The 5000-nt window shown below is 39.5% G+C and overlaps 1 long non-coding RNA gene across 6 annotated transcripts in view; it reads left to right on the forward strand.

Moving 5' to 3' along the window:
* The first annotated feature begins 525 nt into the window (after positions 1-525).
* The window catches only part of LOC141380562 (uncharacterized), a 37259-nt gene continuing 32784 nt past the window's right edge, over positions 526-5000 (forward strand). For 3 of the 6 annotated variants that reach the window (XR_015524076.1, XR_015524074.1, XR_015524072.1), the window contains exons 1-3: positions 526-604; positions 1114-1207; positions 1644-1746. This is a non-coding gene — a long non-coding RNA (uncharacterized LOC141380562). The remainder of the gene's footprint in view (positions 605-1113; positions 1208-1643; positions 1747-5000) is intronic. The other 3 variants (XR_015524075.1, XR_015524073.1, XR_015524071.1) reach the window with 1 other exon arrangement.

Here is a 5000-nt window from a genome sequence, read left to right on the forward strand (position 1 = left end):
AGAGATCAGTTATCAAGATTAAAAGATCCAGGATCTGCCAAATCATCTTAGATCATTTAAGCGAGGTACGAAGAACGGACCCCTGGTCACCTGTGCTTGCGTGTGTTTTGAACCAGGAGTGCAATATCTAGTTCAACCACTGGGTGTCAAACTTACACACTGCACCTTTAACATTAGTTAATGCACCATGAGGTAATGTTTATATTTTAACAAAGGAGAACAAATACCGTAATAAATACTAATACAGCAACGAACATTATCTAATGGACCATTATTTTACTATGTTAACCGTGTGTAAGTAGTGGGTTAAAGATCAAAATGATCAGTAAAATATATTATTAAATAAATTGGATTCATTAAAGAAAATAAGTACAAGGAAGAGTTAAAATCGATACGATTTATACAACGATGTGTTGCTCTTTGTATAAAATAACCTGAGAAAATGACAAACATGTCATTCGTGGAGTGTCCACTAGGAGGAAATCTAGAGCTGCAGATATTAGGCGCTGTTAACCTGCACTGTGTGACAACGTAAATACAACTCAACGCAAATAGCAGCTCGAGATTGTGTCTGATGATTATTCATTGAATTCCCCTTTTCCAGGTATGAAATACACAGAAATGTATTAAATATATATAAATGTACAGGAACAGGGATTATTTTGTGATCGTGTTGTCTTGTGAATATATGTGAAAGGTTAAAACATAATAGCATTAACGTTACCGATGCTAATCGGTGGGTAACGTTACGTGCTAACCGCAGTACATGCTAACCACAGTGATGTGTTGAAATATATCTCTCGGTGTTTAAAGGTAAATTAAACATACTTTATTTCTTTGTTAATTGAAAGGGAATGTTGTATAAAAGAGTTTGTGATTGAAATGACGGAAAATGATCAGTGACACTTTTGTTCATAAATGGGAAAAACAGTGTTGATGTTAATTGTTTGAACTGACAAAGTATTTTCATAAGGAAATAATTGGTTATAGTTGTGAATGGACACATAGTTCACTTAGAGTGTTACTTTAAAGGAAAAAGTACTGTTTGTAACACTGGGTTCAAAATATATTGATGTAATTTGATGTATTAATGTGTTTATTTGGGCGAAGCAGTGGCTCAGTTGGCGTTTCTGTGTGAAGTTTGCATGTTCTCCCTGCGTTCGCGTGGATTTCCTCCGGGTGATCCGGTTTCCCCCACAGTCCAAAGGCAAGTGGTACAGATGAATTGGGTAGGCTAAATTGTTCGTAGGGTGTGTGTGTGTAAATATTTGTGTGGATGTTTCCCAGAGATGGGTTGCGGCTGAAAGGGCATCCGCTGCGTAAAAACTTGCTGGATAAGTTGGCGGTTCATTCCGCTGTGGTGACCCTGGATTAATAAAGGGACTAAGCCGACAAGAAAATGAATGAATGTGTTTATTTGTTTATGCATTTGTCATTTATGTATTAATTGTTAAAGATAAACCGCACTGTGTGACAACGTTAATACAACTCAATGCAAGTAGCAGCTCGAGATTGTCTGATGATTATTCATTAAATTTCCCTTTTCCAGGGGTGCAATATGTAAGCTTTAAATTTGTTTGTGTTTATGCTCTACAGTGTGAATTATGACAGGCTTTTAACTCTAGAAATAATTAATCTTGCAGTGGGCGGCACAGTGGCTCAGCGGTTAGCACTGTGGCATTATGGCAAGAAGGTCGCTGGTTCGATTCCCGGCTGGGCTAGTTAGCATTTCAGTGTGGAGTTGAGGTGAGTTTCCCCCACGGTCCAAATACATGCGCAATAGAAACTAAATTCAATATGAGTGTGTGTGAGTGTATGGGTGTTTCCCAGTACTGGGTTGCTGCTGGAAGTGCATCTGCTGTGTAAAACATATGCCAGAATAGTTGGCGATTCATTCCGCTGTGGTGATTCCTGATAAATAAGGGACTAAGCCGAAGGAAAATGAATGAATAGACAATAAATCGAGGCTGTAATATCTTCTCTTAAAAATCCCCTCGCAAAAAACTTTCCCCAAAAACTCCAGAAGACCTTGAACGAGTATGAAGGATCTGTGCTGGCTCTCCCTTGGCCGTACTTATAGGAGGGAGGTGCTGACATTCATAGAGGACATTAATAAGGATGGAGGCGAGCAGGAGGAGTCTGCGGTGATGAATGGAGGAGCGCTGAGAGACTCCTGCACTTTTAGACTGATGTGGAGCTGCTGATCAATGCAGCTCCGACAGCAGATACACAACCGGACGACGCCATTGTTTAAATGGAGTGACGCGTCATTTGCGCTGCGCTAAAGGTTAACGACGAGAGAACCATGCAGCAAATTATCAATTAATCTCTGAGCACATTTGTTCTCCCACCTGCATGACCGCAGCCGGGGTTTGAGAATTAGTGAGGTTTGCAGTAATAACGGCTACAAATGCAACTCATTACAACTCATTTATTTTATAAATATGTGTGTGTATTGAAAAAAAGATATATATTAAGGTCTAAAGTCACAAAACGAAGTAATTTAATGTGCTTTAAGTTAGATTTTAAGAAAAGTAATGTGAAAGTTATTGGTGGTACACTACGATGTCATATTTTAACGGGCACCTATGGTCAAAAATCTACTTTTCAAGCTATTTGGACAAACATATGTGTATATATAGTGTATAGACCATCATATTGGGGTGATATAAACACACCCAGTTCTTTTTTTTAATTTGACAACATAAAAACGGTGGACCAATTAGAGTGGTTTTCAGACCGACCGCAACTTTACGTGGGAGTGTGGTCCCCCCGCCCACCGAATTGATTGACAGCTGTGCGCATTAACATGTTTCAGTAGTCACGTGTATATGTCAACAAGACCAGGCAGACATACGCAAAGCAAACGGGAATAAAAGGTCTGTTCTGTTCGCTAGGATCAGCAATCATCATCAAATGTGATTAAGAGTAAGTTTCACATGTTTAAAGTGTTTTAAAACAGTGCACGTGTGTAATTAATTACAGCGATTTACTTCAGCTTTACTTCATCAGCACAGCCGCGTGTCAGAACAATTATAAAAGAAGACGCTTCAATCCCAGTTTGTGGAAGTTAAATCAGGTTTATTTTGTACATTAACATCACAGATATCCACACAACAGTGGAGATTAGCCTGTATCCTGTCACATGAGTGCACAAACATTGCTAAGCTAAGCGCGCTCTGTCTGTCTGTCTGTCTTTCTGCCTGCCTGCCTGCGTGCGTGTGCGCGTGTGTGTGTGCGTGTGTGCGTGTTTGTGTGTGTGTGTGTGTGTGTGTGCGTGTGCGTGTGTATCTGTGTGTATCTGTGTGTGTGTGTGTGTGTGTGTGTGTGTGTGTGTGTGTGTGTGCGCGAACTTTGTAACGATACCGGATTAATAAAGAGACTAACCAGAAAAAGTGACTCAATGTCGCCTTACAACAAGCATCAACAGCCATCCCAGAACAAATGAAAACAATTAATAAACTGTTGACGAACAAAATTTGAAATACTGTACATGTAAGGAGTTGCAGGTACAAACATATCGTGAGTATAAAACATCGTAATAAAAGATTGCCTGCTTAAAAAGATGGGAAGCGAGTTCCAGCCGAGGAGCTGTGTAGCTAAAAGATCTGGCTCCCATTGTGCTTAACCGAGTGCGAGGTGGCACTGGGGAGAAAGAGTTGGCTGATCTAAGGGGTATAAATATGGAGAAGTTCAGTGAGATATTGAGGAGCAAGATTATGAAGTGCCTTGAAAGTAATATTTTAAAATCAATACGAAACTTTACCGGAAGCCAGTGAAGCTGATATAGTAGTGGTGTGACATGCTCCTGAGAGTATAGTCAAGACGTGGGGAAATGTACTTCCATCATAGTTGATGCATGCCCATTATTTGTGTTATCAGATAAGAGTTGACTCTAATTCAGTTTTTTTCCCAATTTATTTACGTATTCCAATTGACCCTTGGCTAAGCCACGCCCAAAAACCGCCACCCACCAATCGTGGCTTAGCAACTGTAGCTACACGCAGGGCCTCTGTCAAGCTTTCGAGCGAGTGCATATGGATTGTGCAAATCTGATACCCGGTACCCTAAAAGATTGGATGGGATGGTGGAAGTTTCTCCCTTTTCAAACCTAAAACCCAAGAGCAGAAATGCCAGTGTGGATCAAGCTGTGTGAGGAACGCTAAAGGAGCGGAGCTAAGTTGGTTTTGTTTTGATATTCCTGACACATTCAGTAATAGACAGACAGCAATAACTCACACACGTCTTACCCTAAACAGCTCTAAACTGTGTTTCCTACAAAAACACAAAGCTGGTTATGTTTTACAGCTGTCTTATTCCTTTTTTTCCTTTGATATTGTGAGTAATGCTCCATTTAAGCCTTCGCCATATCGTTAGTAACGTAGTCATACTAATAGCGAGTAGATCATAATGACATGAGTTATTGATCCGGAAATTACGAATCTGCGAATCTGTTGCTAATTTTACTGAACTTTTTATTTCCATCTGTTTCAAGCTACGAATATTTGAAATTACAAATCAACAGAACAAAACTGAGATATGATCACAAACTGAGCACTTGCGATCAATATACTTTACTGTTGTATACTAGCTGTTATACTATACTAACTGCAATATACTAGCTGTCATTTATAAAGAGCACACAAACATACTGACAGTAATAGGTAACTCACTGTACATTGTTATGGGTCAATGATGCTACTATTCGACACAAATCCATCAATCTCCCCTTTCTGGCTGTTCTATCTATGAATGAACTATGTAAAAGCACTGTCATGCGTGTTTCCAGTGACGCTATATTTCATTGCACAACAATTAATCTATCAGGCTTTTTAGCTAAAATAGAGAAATCACCGTTTTATTTGTTATTATAAGATTATTTTTAAATGTCACCTCTCCTGCTGAGCATGAGCTAAGCTGTTGTTTGGTTAGCGTATGAGGCGGCTAAGCTAAGCTAGCTTCAATTTTGATGTGTTTATTTTCTAATCGGTTGCCTATTG

This window comes from Danio rerio, chromosome 23 (assembly GCF_052040795.2).
Source record: "Danio rerio strain M-AB ecotype USA chromosome 23, GRCz13ab, whole genome shotgun sequence".
Taxonomy (NCBI): domain Eukaryota; kingdom Metazoa; phylum Chordata; class Actinopteri; order Cypriniformes; family Danionidae; genus Danio; species Danio rerio.